Source organism: Panthera onca, chromosome A2 (genome assembly GCF_046562875.1).
Source record: "Panthera onca isolate mPanOnc1 chromosome A2, mPanOnc1 haplotype 2, whole genome shotgun sequence".
NCBI classification, from domain to species: Eukaryota; Metazoa; Chordata; class Mammalia; order Carnivora; family Felidae; genus Panthera; species Panthera onca.
This window is the reverse complement of record NC_138340.1, coordinates 138,801,858-138,829,134: the sequence shown is the minus strand read 5'-3', so window position 1 is coordinate 138,829,134 and position 27,277 is coordinate 138,801,858.

Below are 27,277 nucleotides of genomic sequence, written 5' to 3'. Positions count from 1 at the left end.
ATTTGCAACAACCTGGAGGAAACTAGAGATATTATGCTAAGTGAAATAAGTCAGTCAGGGAACGACAAATACCATATGATTCCATTCATATGTGGACTTTAAGAAACAAAACAAAGGAGGAAAGGGGGAGAAAAGAGGGAGGCAAACCAGGAAACAGACTCTTAACTATAGAGAACAAACTGATGGTTACCAGGGGGGAGGTGGAAGGGGGGATGGGTTAAATAGGTGATGGGGATTAAGAAGGGCACTTACTGTGATAAGCACAGAGTGTTGTATGGCAGTGTTGAATCGCTGTATTGTACACCTGAAACTAACATTACACTGTATGTTAACTAACTGGAATTTAAGTAAAAACTTAAAAAAACACAGTAGAATTATGGAAATGGAAAACTTGAGAGCTGGGGAAAACTGTAGAATGCAGATATCAGTGAATTAGAAGATTGCGTTGAGATATTCACTCATACCACAGAATGCAGAGACAAAGACGTTAAAGAACATGAAAGAGATGGATTAGAAATTAAGACGCTCCAACATTTGCCTGATAAGCATTATGGGAGAAGAAGAGGAAGTGGCAGAGAGGCGATATGTGAAGAGATGCCTAAGAATTTTCCTATACTGAGGAAAAGCATGAGTCAGATTAAAAGTACTCTCTGAGGGGCACCTGGATGGCGTCCGACTTCAGCTCAGGTCATGATCTCATGGTCGGTGGGTTTGAGCCCCACATCGGGCTCTGTGCTGACAGCTCAGAGCCTGGACCCTGCCTCAGATTGTGGGTCTCCCTCTCTCTCTGCCCCTTCCCCACTAGCACTGTCTCTGTCTCTCAAACACTGAATAAACGTTAAGAAAAAAATTTTTAAAAAGAAAAGCACTCTTTGAGTGTCAAGAAATACAAAGAAAACTGAATCTATGCCTAGACGTTTTCAAATGTAACTGCACATCCGTCAAGGATAAAGAGAAAATCTTAAAAGCTATTAGAGAGAAAGATCATTTTCGAAGGAACACAAATTAGACTGACAGAAGATTTTTGAACACTGTAATAGATGCCAGCAGAGAATTATATAAAATAAAGGGGAAAACCCACCCCAAAATTTGTGATAGCATTACACATTTATTCTTAAAGCATTCTTTCAAATATATAAAACAAAAACTGAAATTAAACACCAAGAGTGAGAAATTCACTGTCATTGTGGGATATTCATTGTAGCCTTCTTTGTGGTTTTACAAACTTGGAAACAAAGAGAATGTATATCATCAGGGTGATGATTCAAAACACTGTATTCTACCCATACCATAGAATATTATTCAATCATTAAAAATATTGAGTGGAGGCATATCGGTTTCGGTTTTATTTCCACCTAAGCGAGAATATCTCAATGCAGAGAGATAGATGTGAAATGATGCCAGTGTGTAAAACAAACCCCACTCCACCCATGTGTGTACATATTTGTATATGATTAAATGAGCATGAAGAAAGTCATGGAAAAATACATACAAGATTAATTACTAACAGTTGAGGGGGAAGGTGGGGCACAGAAACTGTGGAGGGAATGGCAAACTTATTAAATTTCAATTATTACAGAAAAAAATAACTTTGATCCAGAGTACTCATCCAAAATTCCTCAAGAAAGGCAAGGAACAAAAACTAGTAGGAGGAGCCCAGCATTGGGGCACAAAGAAGATAGTTTGTTGTACCAGCATTAAGGGCACACAGGGTCTATCTGCTGCCTACATAGACAGACAGACAGTCACAATTTACCAAATGTGTTAGACGGCCAAACTTTGCCACACCTTCCTGTATTGAAGGCTTATGTCTTCATTTCCTCCTGTTATAATACCTTTGTCTTTAGCGATACATTTCTGATTAGAAACAATTACTTTCTATTATGATTTGATCGAGAAACAGGAGACAGTCATTAAATGATTCCTCTTCATTTTGAACTTTTGTTTTTGGGGGGAAAAAAAGCAAAAATAAATAAATAAAGACCACACATTTTTCCAAATCAAAATTCCATTCTCATGTACGTGACAATCGAAGGTTAAACGTAGAGCCATTGAGTGTGGAGAACCCTTTTGTGGAATTTGCTCTAGAATGAAGCAGAGCTATGTGCCAGTAGCTGGAAATGCGGGAATTAACAAGGTTTGAATAAGTGCCATTGTTGTTTGAGTAAGAGTGATATCAAAGCAAGTATGATGGGGATGGGGAAAATCTAATGGAGAAGGAAAGGGCCATGAGAAAGATAATTTCAGAAGCAGCGCCCCTCAGCTGCCAAGTAGAGATGGGTTCTGATGTGTCTGTGAGGACTTGGCCTCAGATCACAGTACAGGCAGTTTATCCATCATAAAGGGACATAATGGGAGGGGAAGCAGAGTGTACTGGGTAAACATCCAAGTAGTTTAGCAGGGATGTGATGTTGGAAGAGAAGTGCTTTTCTGAAAGCTTATATTTTCTCAGTGAAATCAGAAGCAAGGCCATCAACTAAAACTGAGGAGAGGAACATAAAGTGTTGGCAATTTAAGGTTACTTCAAGGAAAAAACCAAAACTGTAAGAAAGAAAAGGTCAGAGTGGAAAGTCATAATGCAGCCAATAAATATATATTTATAAATGAAGCTACTTCTTTTGAAAAGGAAATAAAACTATATTTATTTATGATTATCAAAGGCCCATAAAAGGGAGGGAAACATAAGGCCAAAGCTGTCTACAAATTTACAACCTGGGGAGTTTCTATCTGCAAGAATAGAAGAGCGACTTCTCACTCCCTTCCTCGCTGATCTATTGACTCCTTCTGGCTTTTAAGGTGCTTTAAACACTAAACTCAGCAAAAAATGTAACCCAGATACGTAGCAGAAGTTGAACTGAACAGGTCAAGTTTCATATTGTGTATATCCTTTAATATAATATTTTCATGCCAATAAATGTGTCATGCTTAAATGAAATGCTACACTGTCTTCTGGCTTAGCAATATTGGTCTGGGTCTCAGACGGATAGTCAGAACACAGCCTCTTTGAAGACTTCCTTCGCAAAAACGTGCTTATTTGCCATCTAGGTACTCCATGGTTTTGTTGCTGTGCCCGTATAAATTTACTTGAGAACAGAACTAAGTATCTAGTAACGCTTTTCTGAAGAAAACCATAAATTAGTCACATTCCTAGCATTCCTGTGGGGGGAAGAAATGTATTTAATCAAATAACACTGAGATGCATAAAAATGAATATGGTGGAAAAACACTGGGATTCCACTAAGATGCTTCTCACCCATCAAATTGTTTCTAAAATACGAAGATCTACCAAAGTACCTTGCACTTCTGTCTCATAAACCAGTTCAACTTAGACCCAAATTTAGGGGTGGTCCAGAATTTATGCCACTAGCCACATGTAACTATTTAAATGTGAATTTACATAAAGTTAAAAAAAGTAAAAATTCTCTTCCTCAATTACACTAGCCACATTTCCATGGGTGACTAGTAGCTGACATATTGGACAGCTCAGATAGAGAATATTTCATCATCATGGGAAGTTCTATTGGACAGTGCTTCTCCAGACCATGGAAGGCCTCTATGATTTATACCATCCTCAAAACTGTTTCTGGTCCAAGGAAATCATAAAGGAATATGAACTTCTGATGCAGTCTCTGACCCCAGACTGGAGCTCGAGCTTTCCTAGTCTGGACCAGACTCAACAGAGACCCACATCAACCATCAGAGTTTGAAGGAGGATAAGGCAACATTTATACCTCAAATGACATAATAATGCCTGGAAAGATCTTTTTAAAACTATGAAGCGCCCTGCAAAAATAAAATATTCTGTCTATTTCCCCATGCAATTGCCTTTACTTTGTTGTGGGAATCTCCCTAGATTATTACATTCAGTATTGGACTCTACAGCTGAGACAAATGCAGAAAATCTGGAGGCAGTTCAGAGGAGACCCACAAAGATGATGAAAGGTTTGGAAAACAAAATATGGTGGTTACAGACAAAAGTCATTCATTTCAGGAGAAAATTTTATAATTATCTTCAAGTGTAAGCATGTATAGCACAGAGAATTATGTCCAGCTACATTAAGAGATGCTTTGGACAGAATAGAGGAATTGGATCAAAGTAAGAGCACAGAGGCCATTTTCTGACAACGGTGGCTGTGCCGGAGTGGACCATTAAAGAGATTTAAGACGTCTTCCTTGGAAATATTTGAGAGCAGAAAAAGGTCCATTTAAAATGCTTCCTGGTCACTGATTACTTCTGAGGAAAGTAGTCAGACACAATTCATTATACATATCTTCCCATGTTTTGTATCATGTGCAAGTCTGGTCCCAGTTGTCTGGCCCAGAGATTGGTTCTGGCTCATATCAAGCTACCTATAGTCAGACCTGTGCACTTGATACTGGGATCGACACAGAGGATAACGTTGTTCCCTCCCCAGAATCCACTTCTTCTCTTATAACATAGCCCATTATTTTTCTTGTGGAATCGTCCCTGACCCATTCCATGTAGCCCGAGTCCAATTAATCGCTGTATCAGTCCTCCCTGCCCATAGTGATGCGTTCAGAAATAACAAATAACCCAAATCAATCTGATGAGACTCAATTCCAGGATTTTTTTTTTAACCATTGGGTGTAGAGAATCTGACTTATGAACACGTTTGGAGGTGTGAGATAATAAGCCTCATTGTCGTGACCTGGGACGGATTACCGCTGCATGGAGAGTAGAGAGCAGTAGTTTTCCTTATATCCAGTTGTATTTCTCCAGAGCAGAGGTATTCAAGCTCCTGCCAGGAAGCAAGCAGCCAGAGAGCCTTAGCTGCAGAGCTAGGGAAAAAGCAGAAGGAAGAAGTGAGCCACTTTTCAGTACACAGACCCTCAATCCAAGGCCCTCTTACAGCAACACACTCTGCCACCTCCAGCGGCCCTCGTCCGCTTTGCAGTTCTTTGGCTTCTTCTGAGGTTCTCTTGAACTTCCCCTCTGTCCCTTAATTCCGTTAACCACTGCACCGTGCTTGCCCTTTGTTAAACATTGACTGAAATTTCCCAGTCACGAATGTCCTATCTCTATTTTGTCTTTTTTGTCCTTTAAATATTTTTTTTTCTTTATCATCATATTAATATGGTCTTAGGAGGGAGATAAATATACTTGGTCAATCCATCATCTTTGAACTACTTGTCTGGTGAGAACAAGCCAAAATGCCTAAGAAGAATAAACAAGCATGAGGAGAAAGAAAGAATGAAAGCAAGACTTAAAGTGTGCTAGCTGTTGCTATGAACAAAGTGGCAAAGACTGGGATGCTTTTACTCAAGTGGCTCTGCAAACCTATTGTGTATGTGCATAGCCTCAGAGTAACAGCTGATACTGCAGGGAGGTTGGAGATCAAATCTTGCTGAGTCCTACAAGAGACCAGTCTGTGGATGTTTGCAACGGCAATTTGCCCCTAGCTCTGTGAGAGCAATATAGAAGTTAATTTGGTTGGCTCTTTCCTTGTTTGGTTGTTGTTCATTTTGCTTTTTATTTTTGGATAGACCTCAGGTCTTCTTTGTTAGGCCTCTTTTTGTTGTTTATTTAACAAATATTGAATAACCAACGAATAGGTTCAGAGTATTATGGTACGTCCTAAGATACAGTGATAAAGACCCAAATCTTGCTTCGAAAGGTGTTTCAGTCTTTTCGAGAAAAGTCATCTGTATACTAAAAAAATACACGGGGAGAAATATTTTGGGGGAAAGAGGAGAACAGGTGGGAAAGCAGATGGAGATGAGGTAGGTAGGGCAGCAGTTACTTGAATCAAGAGGAAATATTTGGAAGTAGTCAGCCCTTTGGTGCCGAACTGGCATTTCCAGATGTCTCTTTAAAATCCCATCTCAGTAGTAGGATTAATATTGGAGAGACTTACCCAGATCTAAGGGCGGGGGGATTTGGTGAAGGCGCTATTGCTAAAACACACAATTTCACTCTACTCTTGAGCTATAATCTGCAATTTTTTTGCCCCTTAGTTTTCTCATTTAAAATGCCCAAGATTGGGGCACCCGGGTGGCTCAGTCAGTTAAGCGTCCGACTTTGGCTCAGGTTATGATCTCTCAGTCTGGGAGTTCGAGCCCCGCGTCAGGCTCTGTGCTGACAGCTCAGAGCCTGGAGCCTGCTTCAGACTCTGTGTCTCCCTCTCTCTCTGCCCCTCCCCCCACTCGTGCTCTGTCTCTCTGTCTCTCAATAATAAATAAACGTTAAAAAATTTTTTTAGAATAAATAAATAAATAAAATGTCTAAGATTGTTTCAAGTTCTAAAATTTTAGTATTCAAACCCAGATTCTGGCTTCTCGACAATCTTACCATAGTCTTCCTATTTATACCACATCCTGTCCCCAAACCAATGAATTATTTTACTTTAACCCTGACTTGGAATTCTACATTAGTTATTTCAGTCCCCACCCTAAACATATTTCTTCTTCCCAATTTATTTTCAAGGTTGAAGTAAAGTTCAAGTGAAACCTAGCAACACATAAACCTAGAAAAGAGAGAGAAGCATATAATTTTTTTTTTTTTTTTTTTTTTGGTGTTTGCAGCTAAAAGCATACCAAATGCTCCCAAATCCATGAGTAGAGTTATATTAATTATATTTTCAGGGATGTCCTGAAATGGGATTTTTCTGACCTAAATGAATCACCCATAATAATAGCCTCCTAAGCTGAGAAGCCCAGGTTTTTTGATACTATAATGTACTGCAGAGCCATTTCTCTATCATATAATTTGGACAACAAACTCTAATTTTGTTTTCCTCCATAATTAAAAAGGATGTTTTAAAATTGGATGACTTTTGGAAATGGTTGGGAATTCTTCATTTTTGTTCTCTATTAGAATTATCCAAGTTTATGCCCAGAGAAACTCTAATTATACTATAAAATTCTCTGAAACGACAGTGCTACATAAACAGTGCTTCCCACCTTTTTCTCATTTTGACACACAGGAAAAATAATATTTGCATAGCATACAGAGATAAGCAAGTTGTGGAGGCTGCCGTCAGCCAGAATCAATAAATCCAGGGCTGTTTGGAGCCCTATAGACTGATGAGACCAATATTTCAGCACTGAGGTTCAATAACAAGGCACCCCAGTAGGGAAACTCTGGGGTGAAGCATGGACTTTGGTAAAAGAGTTGCTAAAAATTCCTTCTACTTCTCTTCCAAATCAGCCCACTTATCTCTGCCCCCACCTCACACTCCAAAAAACTGTTTTGCTCAAGGTGGGCTAAGCATATGTCGTGTTTGCAGTGGCTTAATAATTTTGAAAAATCAAAAGAAAATATCAGATGAAAATAGAATTGTGCTATTTTACCTTAAGGTAAGATTACTGCATTATACCTTATGATTTTAGAGATAGACCTACTATGAGGGATCGTCAATAAAATTGTTGACCTTCGTAATCTATATTTAATAGTGATCGTATCAGCCGTCAGAAGTACATATTAGTTCTCATTGTGTTCTCATTTACATGACTTGAATTGCATATCTAACCAAAAGCCCAGAAAGGTACTGAAAATTAAAAAAACAAAAAAAGAATTGTTTCTGCTGTTACCTAGGAGATGAACAAAATCACTTAAATTTTCTGTTCATTACCTCCTACTGACTTAGGTTTGTCAAAGATGCTATACAGATAATCAGGTTAGATGCCAATTTGTGATTGCCATTATACAGCACTATCACAAAACCACTCCTATTTTATAGAACAAAAGCGGAGAAGGAGAAAGAAAGGGAGAGTGAAGGAGAGAAGGAGAGTCTCAGCGGTGATCTTTTTTCCTTTTTCAGAAAGTAATTTTGTAATAAAAAAAGAAATATATATTCATGATGGAATCTCTAGATAATAAGTAAAGAAATGCCTGTGGTAACTTTCTCAGGTGACTTATTTGAAGACTTCTTTCTTGCAAACAAGAAACATAGACTCAAAAATCTAGCAGAATATAATGATGGCTAGAATGTTACCAAGTTCTGGGTACCAGACTGTGCCACGCATGTCCCCAAACTTACCAAACTCATCTTATCCTCAGAACAACCCTATGAAGTAGGCGTGTTATCTTCATTCCATAAATGAGAAGACAAACTAAACCAAAATAGTTGGCCAGCCTGAGGCCATGCCTGGAGCCAGAAAAGATAGAGCAAGATCTCTCTGAGCTGTGCAAGCGCTTTGCTCTTGCCCACATTGCCATAAGCCCAACCAGTGCAATAAAGGGGCTGTGCAGAAGCTACACCATCTCTCTTTATTAATTTACATCGTGGTTCTCAAACTTTGTTCCACAGTGGAATCACCTGGGCAGCTTTCACGATTCCTAACACCCAGGCCTTACCTCATACTACTTAAATCACAATGTTTGTTGGGGGTGGGAGGAACCAAGCATCCGTATTTTTAAAGACCTCTGGGTAATTTCGAATGCGGTAAAATTTGGGAACTTCTGGCTGGTAGTCATTTTAGAAATCTCAGGCTAAAGCTGGTTCTACAGTCCTAAGTGTAACTTTGGAGAGACCCTTGTGCAGCGTTTGGGAGCTAGACATTTAGCTCCGGGCTATGACCACGCCCTATTTGTGGAAATCTCCCCTCCCATGCCAGCCCCTTCCAAACTACTCTATATGCATTACTTACACAGTGGGGCATGCCCAGGGGGTGTGAGCAACGGTAGCTCATGTTTTGATGTACTGGTACAGTTCTGGCTAAGTGGGCAGAAAAGTAAGAGAAAATCTGGGCAATTAGCAGTTATTTTGATACTGTCAGACAGCCAAACAGGAAAATTAGGCCAAAAAATCCACTTTGGGATTGAATTACCCCATTTGGCTGTCTACCATGAACAAACTAGTCACCAAATTGCCTGTTCACTTGTTCCGTGCACTCTGGCGTATTATAAACGAAAATGCTCATTTTAGAAACTTTTATTTTGGCTACCTTTTGTAGAAGGTAAGAAACGAAGAAGATGTGACAGATCATCCAGGCCAGCGTCTTCATTTTACAGTTGAGGAAAATGAGACCCTGCATTCCTTGCCTTCTTCTCCCAGGAAACAGCTGGGGTTCTCCAGATGTCCTGCTACGGCCTGGGATTGACACTGTCAATCAATGTGGCCTTTCCAAACTTTCTCTGGTATAATTGGTTTGTTTGTGGATAGTCTGTATTGGCTCCATCTAAGTGTGCTATTTAGGATCTGGAATCAGGTAGGTTCTGTTTTCTGGGTCTGTATTTAAGCATTTCTAAAACCGTGTACGTATAATCGATCCTCTTCTTTTTATTGCCATATATCCCCCACCCAACTGCAGAAGAAATCTTATCCACCTCCAGATTAAGAACTCCCATAATCTCTTCTCCATTCCCACTGCTCTAAGCAAAAGCCCATCACTCCAAAATCTTTCTGGCATTTTTTATCCATCCATCCATCCATCCCAAACGCATGCCAAAACCTTCCCTTTGGCTGCAATGCAATTGTAACAGGAAAGAAAAATCGCTATTAAAAAAGATGACTCAAACTTGTTTCCATAACATGGGCAGCTGCGTAAATTATGACTCTTTTCATCAGGTTTATTTATTTATATGAAAGTAGACCTTAGACCTCGGACAGAATTGGAAGAGTTGGAATGATGAAGACATAAATTCTCTGCATCATTAAGGGTTTTTTTTCCCTCAGTTTTCCCTTGGAAGTCAGGAAGTCAAGGGAGAAAAAAGACTGGGAATCCTGGAACTGGAAGAGAAGCTTCCAGAAAAAAAAAAAAAAAGATTCAAATAGAAGGTGAGAAAAGGCTAGGTGAAAAAAGCACAAGTGAGACTATCCTTCTGCTGAGGATGTCTATGGATCTTGAATTAAAGTGACCTGTGATTGAGAGGGGCTTGGGAACTATCTTTATCTGGTCATCGACCAGAGACCCCTCCCCTCTTTTATCTACTCAGAGAACAGCCCTTTTCTGCACCATTTCATAATAAAACCTACAAATTTCAAAGCTATCTGTGTTAGTTACAACACAGAGAGAAATCTCACCTCTGTAAATTACTAAGATAATTAAAAGGAAGTATATTTGCTAAAAATATCAGTCCTAAATTGGGAACTGAGAGCATACCAGAAAAACAGGGCTGTCATAGTACTAAGAAAAAATCATCTGTCTGTGCACACATGTAGGGGAGGCTCATCATATAGATAAGGAGGAAAAGACCTCCATCCTGGAGGAAGGTTCCAGCGGATACTAATAGGGGGTAACTTCATATGTCAGACTACACCCGTTTAAGAAGCTAAAAACCCCAAGAGAGTACATCCATAGACTCTTTCCTCTTCAGAATACCTGTGAGGGGAGCCTTTCTTTACTCCTGGTTGTAGGAGAGCAGGAGAGCTGCTCAGAGGTGTCCTGTATCATTAACCATCTCCACCATATGATGTTTCTCTTCTTCTTCTGTTCTTCCTTCTTTTGTTCTTCAGAGAAACGCAGGGCTGTGGGAAAGAACAAGCAATGCTTTAAAGAAACCAAGCCCGGTCCCCCACCCCCTACCCCCGCCCCCACTTGTTTAACAAAAAGGAAGTGAATTGCAACCTTAATGTAGTTTTTTAAATTACTTATTGTCTGGGTCTCAGACAACATATAAGCATCATGAAGCCAGAAATGTTTATCTTTATCGTTCAATGCTTTATGCCCAGCACCTAGAAAAATGTTTAGATGATAGATGGTGCTAAAATCGATTTACTAAAGGGAATAAATGAATGTTGGTATGGCTCTGTTATCCTCAAACCCTGTGTGGATATCTGTTGCATAAAACAGCCTAGTGTTAGTGGTGGGCTTTGGTGAATGCAAGAGAAAGAGTAGTGGCCATGTGTGGCATGATGCCAGGCAAAGGTGACAGCCGCAGGAGTCAAGAGCATAAGCAGGGATTGGGAATTCAGAGAGAACAGAAACTATGAGTAACAGGAGATCAGAAAGATGTGAAAGTACAGGGAAGGGGGAAGGGTGCTTTCTTCCCCACAGGACATAAGATGGTGGTGGCCCAAGCCAATTATTTGGATGACGGGAAAGGTGACTCAGAAAGGCAGGACAGGTTAGGAACAACTGAATGGATCAATTGTGAAACCATTCTTTTATAGTGGGCAAATTTCCCTTCAGTTTTGACCTTTATCTCGACCTGAGATTTAGAACAAGAGACCAAACATCAATCGCTACTTATCAGATGAAGGCCCAAGAGTAAATTTCACTCTGTCCCATTGTTAGTTCTTAAAACTAGACCAACACCCCTGCACACCATGAATCAATGACAATGAACTGAAGTCTTACCAAGGTTCTGTCTCCATGAAACCTCATTTTTTTCCCCAAATTGCTCTCTATCTCTGGTCCAGACTATCGAGTGCCTGACTGAGCAGAGATAATTTCAATCCTGTCTTTGACGTTTTGAATTTGAAACCAAAAGCAAAGGCAATCAAAGTAAAAATAAACAAAATAAAAATAAACATCAAGCTAAAAAACTTCTGTACTTCAAAGGAAATAATCAATACATTGAAAATGCAGCCTGTGGATTGGGAGAATATATCTGCAAACCACATATATAATGAGGGGTTAATATCCAAAATATACAATGAATTCATAAACTCAATAGCAAAAGAACAAATAACCAAATAAAAAATGGGAAAAGGACTTGGGTAGACAGTTTTCCAGTGATCCCATACAAATGGCAAACAGGTGCACCAAAAGGTGCTCAACAACACTAATTATTCAGGAAATGCAAATCAAATCCACAATAAAGTATCACCTCACAACTGTTAGGATGGCTATTACCATAAGGACAAAAGATAACTGATACTGGCAAGGTTGTAGAAAAAAGGGAATCCTGTTGGTAGAAATGTTCATTGGTATGGCTACTATGGAAACAGTTTTGGGATTCCTCAACAAATTAAAAGTAGAACTACCATATGATCCATATGACTTATGGTATATATCCATAGGACACAAATCATTATCTTGAAGAGATATCTTTATTCTCATGTTTTTAGCAGCATTATTCACAATAGCCAAGGTATGGAACCAACCCAACTGCCCACCAAAGAATAAATGGATAAAGAAAATATTTATATGTATATCAATAATGGAATATTATTCAGCCTTTAAAAAAGAAGAAAAAACTATCATTTTGCAACATGGACGGATCTGGAGGGCGTTATGCTAAGTGAAATAAGCCAGACAGGGAAAAACAAACACTCTTTTACTTACATGTGAAATTTTTAAAAAGAAGAAAAAAGTCAAACTCATAGATAAAAAGAGTAGAAAAATGGTTTCCAGGGGCCAGGGGATAGGGGAAATAGAGAGAGGTTGATAAAAGTGTACGAACTTTCAGTTATAAGATGAACAATATCTGAGAATCTAATGTATGAAATGGTGACTATAGTTGATAACACTTTATTGTATAATTAAAATTTGCTAAGAGGGTAGAACTTAAATGTTCTCACACACAAAAAAGGTAAATGTGTTAGGTGATAGATGTGATAAGTAACTCAATGGGAGAAATCCTTTCATAATATATGTATATATCAAATCATCACATTGTACACTTTAAATATCTTATGCATTTGTCAATTATACCTCAATAAAGCTTAGGGGAGGGGAATCTGAGCAAGATTTTAACACACAAATTTAATAAGTAGATCTTCCTATTGGAAACAAATAAGGCCATCGTCCTAATTGCCATTAACATAATTCAGTCTTCCAGGTTGAGGACTGTGATTCTCATGTGGTAGCTGTAAGTGCTAATTCCAACTTTCTGTTCTCCAGTCATGTGGAGAACTTCACTTCTCCACTCTCCCTTTGTTTGTAATTTTTTTTTTATTGTGACAAAATTCACATAACATAAAATTTACCATCTCAACCATCTTTAAGTGTACATTTGAGTGGTATTACATATATTCATATTGTTGCGCAACCATCACCTCCATTTATCTCCAGAACCCTTTTTCATCTTGCGAGACTGAGTTACACCCATTAAGCCATAGCCCTCCATTGTCCCTTCCCACTTGCCCCTGGCATCCACGATTCTACTTTCTGTCTCTCTGAATTTGACTACTTTAAGCACTCCATATAAGTGAAATCATACAGTATTTGTCCTTTTGTGATTGGCTCATTTCATGTAGCATAACGTCTCCAAGGTTCATCGGTGTCATAGCATGTGTTAGAATTTCTTTCCTTTCTGAGACTGAATAATATTTCCTTGTATGCACCTACTATATTTCGCTTATCTATCCATCTGTTGATGGAACTGAGGCTGCTTCCACATTTTGTTTTTTGTGAATAATGCTGCTAGGAACATGGATGTACAATATCTCTTTGAGATCCTGCTTTCGATTCTTTTGGGTATATACGCAAAAATGGATTGCTGGATCATATGGTAAACCTATGATTAATTTTTTAAGAACTGCCACATGTTTTCCACGGTGGCTGTACTATTTTACATTCCCACCAACAGTGCCTAAGGGTTTCAATTTCTTCACATCCTTGTCAATACTTGTCATTTTCTGTTTCTATTTTTTGATAGTGGCCAGCTATCCTAATGTGTGGAAGGTGGCATCTCGCTGTAGTTTTGATTTGCATTCTCTTCATGACTATTGATGTTGAGCATCTTTCACATGATTATTGGCCATTTGATGTCTTCTCTGAAGAAATGTCTATTCAAGTTCTTTGCCCACTTTGGATTGTACTGTCCACTTTTTGTTGTTGCATTTTAGGAGTTCTGTATATATTCTGGATATTAATTCCTTATCAGATATGTAATTTGCTAATAGTTTCCCATTCTACGGGTTGTTTTTTATTCTGTTGGTAATGCCTTTTGATGCACAAAATTTTTAAATTTTTATGAAGTCCAGTTTGTCTATTTTTTCCCTTGTTGCCTATGCTTTTGATGTCATATCAAAGAAGTTATTGTTAAATCCAATGTCATGGAACTTTGCCTTGTGATTTCTTCTAATAGTTTTATAGTATTAGGTCTTATGTTTAGGTCTTTGGTCTATTTTGAAGTAATATTTCAATATGGTATTAGATAAGGATCCAACTTTATTCTCCTAGAAGTGGATATCCAGTTTTCCCAATACCATTTGTTTAAAAGACTATTCTTTCTCTTACTGAATGGTCTTGGCACACTTGTCAAAGTCATTTGACCATATACACGAGGGTTTTACTTCTGGACTCTTTATTCTATTCCATTGGTCTATATGTCTGTCTTTATGCCAGTGCCACACTGTTTTGATTACTGTAGCCTTGTAGTGAGTTTTAAAATCAGGGACTGTGAGTCTCCTAGCTTTTCTTTCTTTTTTTTTTTTTTTTTTAATTTTTTTTAACGTTTATTTATTTTTGAGACAGAGAGCATGAACAGGGGAGGGTCAGAGAGAGGGAGACACAGAATCTGGAACAGGCTCCAGGCTCTGAGCTGTCAGCACAGAGCCCGACGCGGGGCTCGAACTCATAGACCGCAAGATCATGACCTGAGCCGAAGTTGGCCGCTTAGCCGACTGAGCCACCCAGTCACCCCTCTCCTAGCTTTTCAAGATTGTTTTGGCTCTTTAGAGTTTCTTGCAGTTTCATTGAATTTTTAAAGTTAAATGTGCAAACAACCCAATTTAGAATTACCTTAGATCATTCAGTCCAATACATTCAACACTATAGATGAAGAAAGACCTAGAGAAGCTGGATGACTTTCCAAAGTCCTGAAATGAGCTGGTTGAAGACCCAAGACCAGAACCCAGTCACCTAATCTTCCAACCCCACCCCCCCAAATCCAACATTCTTTCTATTAGACCATGCTACTTTTCTAAGAGAAGAACATAACACCTCACGCTAAAAAAAAAAAAAAAAAAAAAAAAAAACCAAAAAAAACAAAACCACAAAACAAAACAAAAAGCCTTGTTGACAACATTCTGCAATTAGAACTACTTAGCTGATTTTCTTCCCACCCTGAACCCCCAAATTTTGCTTTCATAATAAAAATTATTTTTAAGTATTTACTAGGCAAATGTGCTAAGCTATTTATATTCTGCATTATTATGGACCCTTTATTTACAAGCAATAGACAATGACAAGGCCAAACTTAAGCAAGAATGTTGTGCTCCTAACAGAATCAAAGGAAAAACTGAACAATAAAGTTTTAGAAAGAACAGGAAACAGAATGGCTTCCAAGATCTCAGTAACAACAATTCTCATAGAAATGCACTCATCTCCGTTTGTCCCCACTTAAGATTCAAATTTCTGGGAAGAGATTCTGATTACCCTAGCCTTGATCACCCATACTTGACAATACGGGGTGGGGTCCTATAAACAACAGACCTCTGGAATCAAATATAGTAGTGGAGAAGCATGACTTCAAAAGATGAGATGCTGCATGACCAAGAACACAAGTTCCCCATTATAAATACATGATCGCATTTCATTCTAACAATACTGTGGGGCAGGTAGTATTATTCCAGTTTTACTAAAGAAGAGATTGAGGGTCAAGGAAGTTAGTAGTATACCCAATTTGACACAGAAAGTGGCACTCATATGTCTAATATTTCTCCTGGCTCAGCCCTGAAGCTCTTTTCTGAGTACTGTCTGTGTCTCTCCTACATGTGTGTTTCCCTCTCTGGGTAGTGTTCTTTATCTTGTTGCTGAATTAGGAGACATTGTAATAGGCTCCCTTTGGTAGGAAAAGTCACTTCCTGTTGGTGTTCTGGGATCAAAATGGAATGCACAACTATGATACTCTGTTTCTAAAACAACAAAATCTTCCCTTGCAGTAGGATTATTATTTAACCCCTTCACATCCACTGCAGTGTGGGCACAGCAATTGGCAGTTTACCTGTTTTGCACAGTTCATTTCTATTACTGGTTGTGTTCTTACCTATCACTTCAACAGAAGGTGGTAAAATTTGATAGAGATAAAACTCTGTACTTTTATAAATTCAGAGTGATTGTTAACAGCTCCCATGAGACAAAAATAAACAGTGTAGGTTGGGGGAAAATATAGGTCTACCCACAGTTTTGCAAGAATCTTTTCTTATGGCTTCTTCCCAAGTATTGATAATAGACAGCTCATAATTGATGAGATTTAATAGATAAAAAAAATTATCTGGCAAAAACCAAAAAACAAACAGAAACACTTTCCTATAAGGAGTTTCTTGCTTCATGTTTTAATGCCATAGCTTTTTAATTGTTCACTTTGACTTGTATAAAAACTGAGAAGTAGGCAAGCTCCTTAAATAGATACTAAGGGGTTTTTTTTTAACCTCTAATTATTTGGTATAATTAATACTGATTATTTCACAGCATAAGTGAAAATTAAAGTTTTCATAAATCACTTTTACCTAGTATCAAGAATGCAACTAACAGTAATATCAAGATAAAATTACTTAGGACATAACTCATTATTATTATCATTATTATTATTACTATCTGTGATGGTTAATATTAGTGTCAACTTGGCTAGGCCACAGTACCCAGATAGTTGGTCAAACATTCTAGATGTTTCTGTGGAAGTATTTTTAGATGTATTAATGTTTAAGTCCGTTAACTGAGTAAAGCAGATCACTCTCCATAATGTGAGTGTGAGTGGACCTCATCCAATCAGCTGAAGGCCAAAATAGGAAAAAGATTGACCTCTTCCCAGGAAGAGGAGATTCTGTCAGTCCTGACTTACTTATCATGAGATTGATTTAGTTACTTGTTTCATGCATGAACTGGTGTTTTTTAATCTTGGTAAACTGAGTTGCGAATACAACGAATGGTATATAGAAGTTGCTCCCATATTTTTTTGTTGAAATGACTTATGAACTTTTATCATTAATTTTTTTTTCTAGGGGTGCCTGAATGGCTCAGTTGGTTAAGCCTCTGACTCTTGAGTGTTAGGCTCTGTGCAGTCAGCTTGGAGCCTGCTTCAGATTCTGTGTCCCTCTCTCTGCCCTTCCCCTGCTTGCACTCTGTCTCTCTGTATCTCTCTCTCTCTCTCTCTCTCAAAAATAAACCTTAAAAAAAAATTAGGGGCACCTGGGTGGCTGAGCCTGTTAAGTGTCCAACTTTGGCTCATGTCATGATCTTGCAGTTCACGAGTTTGAGCCCCGTGTCAGGCTCTGTGCTGACAGCTCAGAGCCTGGAGCCTGCTTTGGATTCTGTGTCCCCCTCTCTCTCCGCACCACCCTTGCTTGTGCTCTGTCTCTCTCTGTCTTTCAAAAATGAATAAAACATTTTTTAAAAAGGGAAAAATTAAAAAAATTTTCTCTACATGTCATACATGTTGATGAAATTAATTTTCAAAAAAAATAAAAAATAAAGAAATTGATTTTCTACACATACTATAAATGACTTTTTACTAAACTATTTTATTTTTATCTACTTTTTATGTTTATTTTTGAGAGAGAGAGAGAGAGGGAGGGGCAGAGAGAGAGGGAGACAGAAGATTTAAAGCCGGTTCTGTGCTGATAGCAGAGACCCTGGTGGGGGGCTCAAGCTCACAAACTGTGAGATCATGACCTGAGCTAAAGTCATCAACTACGTGTTGATGAAGTTGGCTTCTCATGGGAGAAGAACACTTTAAAGGATATTTAACTTGAAAATTTAGAATAAAGTGTTTGAAAAATTACTTGGTTGTCATCTCCAATTATACTTTCTTTGTTGAAATACTTATTCTCCAGGGAAGATGTCAGTCATGTTCCCTTTGAATAAAAATTTATTGAGTGCTAAGGCAGTAGGCACTATTCTATGTTCTAAGGAAAGAGTGTTTGAACAAGACAAAGTGGAACTTAAATTCTCATGGCAGAGATAAACAATGAACAAGTAAACAAATAAATAATATAAGCTCACTATCAATACTAGGAAGAAAGTAAGGGAGAGTAAGGGGCTACTGAGTGTTGAGGTGGGGAGGTCAGGCAAAGCCTCCCTACTGAGAACTGATCAGAGGACAGAATGGTGAGATAAAGCAGTTGTGCAAAGGTCTGGGGGAAGAAAAGTCCAGGTAGGGAGAGCAGCCAGTGGAAAGTCCACGAGGCAGGAGGCAGCCTGGCACGTTGAGTAACAGCCAGAAGGCCAATACTCATAGAGCAGAGTGAAGAGGAGAGAGGAAGGAACAAGGTCAGGGAAATAAGAAAGTGCCCATGATGTTGGGTTATGTAAACTTTGGACAGGGGTTTGGATAAAGTGGGAGTGAATTACAGATAGAGTATGGAAAATAAATATTTTGTGGTTGATATCATAGTCTACAAGTCAACCTAGAGCAAAGCTTCTAAACCTGGGATACTTCGAAGCTTTGTAGTGGCCCACTCTTAAATATAAGCTGACAGCCAAAGCCTCCAGCAACTGGGGAAAGCCCTTACTAGAAAGGCAGAGATCAAAGCAAATATAGACAAAAAAGAGGACAGTGCAGAAGCAAGAGAAATGCTATTTTTAAAAACCTCATTGGAGGGGTGCCTGGGTGGCTTAGTCCTTAAGCTTCTGACTCTTGATTTTGGTTCAGGTCAAGATCTCACGGTTCATGAGATCGAGCCCTACGTTGGACTCTGCACTGACAGCACAGAGCCTATTTGGGATTCTCTCTCTCTCTCTCTCTCTCTACTCCTCTCTCGCTCATGTGCACTCTCTTTCTCAAAATAAATAGATACATAAATAAACATCTGAAAATAAAGAAAAACATCATTTGAGTCTTTAAGCTGGTGGCGAGGTGAACTCCCACACACACACACACACACACACACACACACACACACACACACAAAATGGCAGTGGCCTGGGGTAGACAGAGAGATGGAAGGAATGAAGATTTCCATGAAAAACTGAAAGTGATCCATTATCCTATGTGTTGTACATTGTTAAGAGATTTGCACTCATCTAGGAAAGTTTGGAGTTGGATTAATTCTAAACAGAAACCAAGCAAACGAATAAAACAAGACAACTATTATATAGAAAAAAAAATTAGAGTGCCTTGATGTCTCAGGCAGTTAAGCGGCCGACTCTTGATTTTGGCTCAGGTGGTTATCTCATGGTTCATAAGATTGAGCCCCATGTTGGGCTCTGCACTGACAGCATAGGGTCTGCTTAAGATTCTCTCTTTCTCTCTCTCTTTGCCTCTCTCCTCCCTCTCTTTCTCTCTCTCAAAATAAATAAACTTTAAAAAAAAATAAAAAGAAAAATATAAAACTTGGCTGAGTTTCCAACAAAACTTACATAATCATAAACACTAAATGGTGACTCAGTTCTTTCAAAGTTGAGGAGGCATCTTTGATTTCAGTAAGTTTTGTCTTGAACAATTGGGAAATTAATACTATATGAAAAATACTTATATAAGAGAATGATATAGGGAAGTGAACTCGTGTGTGTGTGTGTGTGTGTGTGTGTGTGTGTGTGTGTATGTGTTCAGGATGAGAGTGAGTTCATAATACTAGAAGAACTAGCTAAAAGTGTTGAAAATTTAATAATTAGTGGTGACACTATTTTTAAGAAGAATTAGTTATTGTTTATTGTATTTGAACTCTAAGGTTGCAACAAGCCTGTCAAAAATGTTTTCTGACAAAAAGAAAAGCCAGGATCATAGGCCAAATAGCCTAAAAACTAGCTGAGGTGATCACTATGTGCTCTTAACTGGGGGTGCTAAGAGCAATAGTAGGCAGAGAGACTAAAAATTATATTAGAAAAAAGAAAAGACTGGCCTTTAAAAGAAAGATTCAGAAAAATACAGCGTCTATTTGAGCAGTTATTTATAGCTGCCAAGAGCCCAAGACGTGCAAGGTCGAGCTACTGATAGACTCCATGGAAAGCAGATCTTGATGGCAGATTGAAAGAGTGTTCTTTTAACCTTAAAAGCTTGACTCTGAGATACATTATATAAATATCAGGGTTTATCTATGAAACAAAAACTTCAATGGAAATTGAAGTGCAATGGGTTGAATTGTATACCCATGTTCTAATCCCTAGACTCTGTAAATGTTACCTTATTTGGAAAAAGAGTTTTTACAGATGTAATTGAGTTAAGCATCTTGAGATGAAAAGATCAACCTAGATTATGTAGGGCTTCTTAATCCAATGACAAATGTCCTTATAAAAGCATGCAGAGGGGGAGATGTGAAGACAGAGGCAGAGATTGGAGTGATATGGCCACAAGCCAATAAAACCAAGGAATGCTATCCACTAGTAGGAGCTGGAAGGGACAAGGAAGGATTCTCTTCTAGAGCTTCTAGATGAAGTCCTGCCAAAACCTTGGTTTTGGACTTTTAGCTTCCAGAACTGTGAGAGAAAAAAATTGTTGTATTAAATCGTAAATTTAAACCATTAAGTGTGTAGTGATCTGTTAGGATAGTCACTGGAAACTAATAAAGTGCATTAGTTTCCAATGATTATCTTTACAGATATTATATATAAGATACGTAAGAGATTATATATCAGATACTGGCCAAAGAAATGAATATCAGGAGTAGAGGGCAACACACACACACAGACACATAACTGGGATGGGCAGCGGGGAAGCAGGCTCTAAGCATGCCATGATAATTGCTCACACTCTTCAGGTATATATTAACATAACCCCCAGTCTTCTTTTCATGTGACCAGCTTCTGTGATTTTGAGGGGAGGGGAATTGTATACATCGATATTGATGTACGGACAATCGATACAAGCAGATTTACATCAGCGTACAATATATTTACAAAGGTCGGTTCTTCATATTTTCAGAGATCTCTAATTCAAATGCACCACCACCGCTGCCATGGTGCTTCTCTCCACCTATCTCAATACGGATTTGCTCTTTTTCTGTAGTTTTGTTTGTTTCTTTTATTTCAACCTTGAAAGAATGGAAATTCAGGTCATCAGGGAGAGACCATCCTCAGATTATAGTAAAATGAAGGCTGCTGTTTCAATTCCCCCATGGCTGGTGTTTTTTAAAAAAGACCTGAGGGTTTATATGTGTAAACACAGTCTATAATTCTTCTCTTCGTATGAAGTCAAAACAACTGAAAAAGACATGGTTATTCCTTTCCCAGTCTCGAAGACCCACATACTCATTCCATCTATAATTCCTTCCTTGTTTCGCTTTTTCTCTTCCAAATTAAAGGTAGCATTTCGTGCTTATTCTTTCTTTACCACATTTCATCTGTTTAGAGCTCGACATACGGAAGCACACTTCCCTGAGAATGGTGTTGGTTCCACGCTCTTTAGAGAGGATTTGTGCACCAGATTAGTCAAATAAACCCTCCTAAGTAGCTACCTGGTCATTAGGCACACTTTGGTTTCCTTTGGGTTGGTGCAAGCCATGGTGAGTAAATATAAAATCAGGGCAAGGAAATAAAAGTAAGATTTGTTTTACTTCTCTAAGTAAATGCCAAATACTTCCCTAAGTAAGTGCTTTCAGGAATAGACCCAACATTATATAATATAATGATGAATCTAGTGCACTGGGAAAAAAAAATACATGACCCTGTGATAATCAATTTATTTTTTTAAGACTGTGGATAAAAGTTTATCCACATTCCTTTCCATTGAACTTCTAAATAATTAAACTTCACATGAATAATTGACCACAAAAACTGTCCAAACATAAGAAACATTATCAAGAACATAAACATCACCCTACCTTGTTCGAGATCTTAGCAACATAGATATGCTTGGTTAATCTTGTTAAGAGTTTATGAGAGAACTAGGCCAAATGTGTCTGTTTTCTAAATATTACTAACAAAGGCTAAATTCAGTGCATTTACTTCCCCACAAATTATAGGATCAGGAGTTAAACATATCTATTGAAGTATTTGAAGAGTGAATTGGAAGACATTTATAATTAAAAAGAAAATGTAGATGTGTAAGTGTAGATGTCTGTTCTTCTTTTCTTCTCCTCCTCTTTTTTTAAAAATTTCCTCCAGGTGAAATATAAAACAAAGCCATAGAAATCATAACTTCAAGTAGTTATAATATATTAGCATAGATCATGACTAGAGTAGGCCTTCTGATAGATTATATGCCTTGAACTGAATTTCATCTTTTCCTATAAGCACATACATGCTGTGAGATAGCATTTCTATTTGTTTCTGAAATCTGTTATTTTCTTATATAATCTCTCTCAATTTTGATTCATGATGGTTAGAAAGATACACAGAATCCAGTTAATCCATCATCTTTTTAAAAATTCTTAACTGTGTTTGGGACGCCTGCATGGCTCAGTTGGTTGAGTGTCCAACTTCGGCTCAGGTCATGATCTCGTGGTTTTTGAGTTTGAGCCCCACGTTGGGCTCTGTGCTGACAGCTCAGAGCCTGGAGCCTGCTTCAGATTCTGTGTCTCCCTCTCTCTCTCTGCCCCTCCCCCACTGTGCTCTGTCTCTCTCTCTCAAAAATAAAAAACAAACATTAAAAAAAAATTAAAAATTCTAACTGTGACCAACCAAGAGCAGACTTGGAATCCAGAGCCTTATACAAATTTATATTTACTCTTTCCTTGGGACGTACTTTAGTCAAGGCCAAGTTCACATTCTTTGAGTATCCAGAAGTCTGCTCTCTTCCTGAGCTACACTTTTCTCTCATTTTCTATAGATTTCCTCCAGGTGTTGGCCTTGGCCTCTGGTCTGGAGCTTGCAAAATTGATAAAAGTTTCATGCCCTGGAACCTTGCCGTCTCAAGTTCCCTTTCCTCACATCCTCCTCAACCTTATTGTAAGTTACATACTCCTCTCCAAATCCCCAACTCTTACAACTGTGCCTGGCATACAATAGGTATTCAATAAACATGCGTTCAGTGAATAAATTTTCACAGCATCATTGGAGTAACCAAAAGAACTTTCTCTTGCTATATTGGTGACTTTTTGTATTAAGGCCATGAGGGATCTGAATGGAAAAGACGAAGAAGGTGAAGGAAAAAGATGATCCTATCCTACTAGTAATAAACCACTTCTGGGAGGGGATCCATCAGACAGCATCTGGGAAGATAGATTGGATCCTTATTGGGTGTGGGTGCATTGACTGATCACAAACCAACTACAAAGAAGTTACACATCTGAAATCTGAAACCAGAACTCAGTGGGGAATGCATGAGCATATGGGCATTTGGGAAAGGGGAAAAAAAAATACTTTTATCATGGACAGAGAGCAAGACAGACATGAGATGGATAGCCTTTTAAAAGATGACACCACCATCAGAGACCAGAGATGAGGTCAAGATATTATTCTGGGCCAGTGGTGAAAAAGCCATATCACAGAAAGGTGAGATCACAGCAGGCTCAACGATAGCAGTTCTGCGCAAGAGGGACTCCTCCTCTCTCTAGGCTCGCAATTTATTGGCATGTAGGAAAAGCATTTTGGTAGTGGGAGGCAAAAATAACTAAAGAGATGTCAAAAAAGTAAAGCATAGTTAGAAGTAAGGAGAAAAGGCAAAAACAGGGCAGCCTAACCCTTGGGTTAACTCTCTTCACCCGATTGGGCACAGAGCTCTTAAGAGACCGAGAGTCCCTACACCGTGGGAGACCAGCCCAGGACCAGGTGACAGATAAAAGCATAAACTCAAAAAGAAAACTGAAAAGCAAAGTTTTGGAGGGACAGAGATCCTGCTTAGCTCACCCACCTTACCCTGGGAACAATACAAAGATACCAGACAGAGTTTAGGTGTCTCACTGCCTTGTTTGCTTGTAGGTTTGGAGATTTGTGCTGAAAACGTTTTCCAGTCAAGTCTATGTGCAGCTTCATTTTTCTTTACTTTAAAATATGCCATTTTGCTCTATGATGTCCTTCTTCTTATGTTCCTCTGCTACTTTTTATTTCTTTTTTTTTTCCCTTAACCTCTTAACGAATACACTTTGTCAAATTACAACTTGCTTAGAAGTAACAAAAGTGAAAGGATTGTTTCCCTCTCCTACCTAGACAGGTAAAAGGAGGGGGTCAAAATCTGCCTAAAGATTGGTTTACCGTAGTGCCAATAACGGGTAGAATCGATAGAGGGAAATGATGAGTGGAACTGGTGGAGGAATTAGCAGTTAACTGGTAAAATGAACCTCAGGAATTAGACCTGCGAGAGGAGACTCCAATAACTGTGTCCTTCCTGTTTACCCTCTTCCCTTTTTACATATAGGACAGGTTAAAAGCATATGCAATGTAATTCTAATGACCACTTAAGGTTATTGAAGTTTTGCAGTGAAAATACAGAAAGTACAAAGATGTTAAAGGATGACTTTTTTTAATGTTTATTTACTTATTTAAGAGAGAGTGTATGTATGTGTGTGCATGAGAGTGCACACAAGTGGGGGAGGGACAGAGAGAGAGAATCCCAAGCAGGCTCCATGCTGTCAGCACAGAGTCTGACTCCGGGCTCTATCCCACAAACCGTGAGATCATGACCTGAGCCAAAATCAAGAGTCGGACACTCAACCTACTGAGCCACCCAGGTGCCCCTAAAGGATGACTTTTAAAAGTCTTAAAGTTTATCTAACTTAAGAAACTAAACATGTCAGGTATGCTTAGTAATGTTTTTTCAGCACAGAAGGCGATATGTATGTAAATAACCAACCACTTAGCCTTTGCAATGTGGCCTTTATAAAAGATCTCATAAAATGCTAACCCCATGCAATGAAATTCCAAACACAATTATTTCCTTTGCATTATATGTTGTGGAGAATGTTCTTTAATATTATATGTCAAGGAGGCTATTTTAGTGTTTGTAGAGGAAGTAATGATATAGAGAAGGGGATCTGGCCAGTGGGGGTGATTTGCTTAACACCTTTTGGCATTTGAAAGGGTAGTTCAGGAGATTGTAATCTTGTGTCCAGGGTTTCAGAAGGCGCATATACCTTCTGAAATCACAAGCATATCAAAGAGGAAAAAATGTTGTTTTGAACCATAACTTCCTTCTAAAGAAGTTGAAACTGTTAAAGAAAACTATGAGGTCTCAGAAAATGCTTGATGTTGCTACAGAGTAGGTGGGCCCTTTATTCAGCTAGGCACCTGGGTTCTTTCTTCCAACGTTTTCTTCTGGTAAGAGAATTCCATGATATGTATCATATAATTATCTATACACACAGGCAAAGGAATTGAAAAGGAAAGAAACTAATAGACAAGAAAACTTTAAAAAAATTTTTTAATGTTTATTTTTGAGAGAGAGACAGAGCGTGAGCAGGGTGGGGAGTGGTCAGAGAGAGGGAGACACAGAATCCAAAGCAGGCTCCAGGCTCCGAGCTGTCAGCACAGAGCTCGACGCGGGGCTTGAACCCACAGATGGTGAAATCATGACCCGAGCCGAAGTCAGATGCCCAACCGACTGAGCCACCCAGGCACCCCAAGAAAACATTTTTTAAACAAAGAAATTTTATATTGCATATTTCTGTACTCTTTTTGTATTTTTTAAAATCTTCATGTGACTCTTTTTTATAAAGACATGTCGACATCTCCAGGAAATTAAGATTCATTTTGGCATTTCCTCTTTTCCTTCTTTCTAGATATGTGTACTTTGATCTCTCTGCGAAGACCTTTTTGGAGCTAAGATGATCTGTCGCTTTCCTTGGGTTTCTCTTTCAGATTTCAAAGACAAATTCTCAACCTTTTATTTCTAACACAGCAACTTCTTATATTTTTGTAAATTTATTTATTTTTTTAGAGAGAGAGAGAGAGAGCACGATTGGTAGAGGAAGAGAGAAGAATCTTAAGCAGGCTCCATACCCAGCACAGATCCCAATGTGGGGCTAGATCTCACAACCATGAGAGTCATGTGCTCAACTAAGCCACCCAGGCACCCCTCAGCCTTTTCTTTTTGAAACTCATCTCACAAATTTCCAGTAGCTCTGGACTCAAAACACACGCAAGTGAATAACAACTACCCTGCGAGAGTCTGTATGTAGCTGGTATGTGAGATCATAAAGCGTTTAAACCTGTCCTAGGCCAATTTGCTCATTACAAATTCTAGATTATTACACTTGATCTTAGCCAAAAGGCCGAGAAGCGATACAAATTCTAGATTATTTGTGATAGATTAATGGTTGTTGCCAATACAGGTGGTTGACAGTTAACTAATATCTACACACTTCCTAACAGATTCTAATGAAGATAAGTCTTGGGCCAAAGTCTGCCACATGGACATTTATTAGGCAAATGGTCATGAGCGGTGGGCACAAAACAGAATAAAACCATTCATACAAACTCTTCTATGAGCTCTTTGAAATCCCAGTTCCCTGTACCCTGCAGAGGTTTGAACACAACTTGCAGAAGAGGTTCATTTGATACTGACACAACACTCTGGAGTCGGGGTCATTCTAGAGGCCATTCTAGAGGCCTCCACGGATAGTCCTTTGGGATACAAGCTTGCTAGATTCTCAAACTGTGTTCATACAATGCTGAGGGAATATTCTAATAAAAGTGTTACTTTAATATTTTTTCTAATGCATATATCACAAAACTAATTTCACCAGTGAGTGAACTCAATTTCTAAATTCTGTTACACTAATTAGCAAAACCTTTGGTGTTCACAGGAGATAAAAAGTATCCATAGCACTTGTAGTATAGCTGCTTCTGGCGTGAACATTTAAAAAAAAAAAAGATTTTATTTTAAGTAATTTCTTTAATTTTTTTTAATGTTTATTTATTTTTGAGACAGAGAGAGACAGAACATGGATGGGGGAGGGGCAGAGAGAGAGGAAGACACAGAATCTGAAGCAGGCTCCAGGTTCCGAGCTGTCAGCACAGAGCCCGACGCGGGGCTCGAACTCACGGACCATGAGATCATGACCTGAGCCGAAGTCGGACACTCAACCAACTGAGCCACCCAGGAGCCCCTAAGTAATTTCTACACCCAATGTGGGTGTCACATATTTCATGTCATAGTCACATGCTCCACCGACAGCCCGTCAGGTGACCTGGGTGTAGCCTTTCTTAAATGTGAACAGATAGATAATCCCAAAATTGTTAATTTCTTTTTTTTAATTTTTGAAAAATATTTATTTATTTTTGAGAGAGAGACAGAGTGTGAGCGAGGGAGAGGCAGAGAGCAAGGGAGACACAGAATCCAAAGCAGGCTCCAGGCTCTGAGCTGTCAGCACAGAGCCTGACGCGGGGCTCAAACTCTTGAATTGTGAGATCATGACCTGAGCCAAAGTCAGATGCTTAGCGGACTGAGCCACCCAGGTGTCCCCCAAAATTGTGAATTTCTGATTAGGGCACTGACCACCCTTGAGCTGAGCTCAAACTAAAACAAATGTATTATCACACTGTCAAGGCTGAAGTGCTTTACAAGAACATACTGATGTCACAACTGCCCCTTACGTTTTCCCCTTATTCTTGAGACATCTACACATGACCCCTACTAAGCTAAATCAGCTTCTTGCAAGGGGCAGCTGCG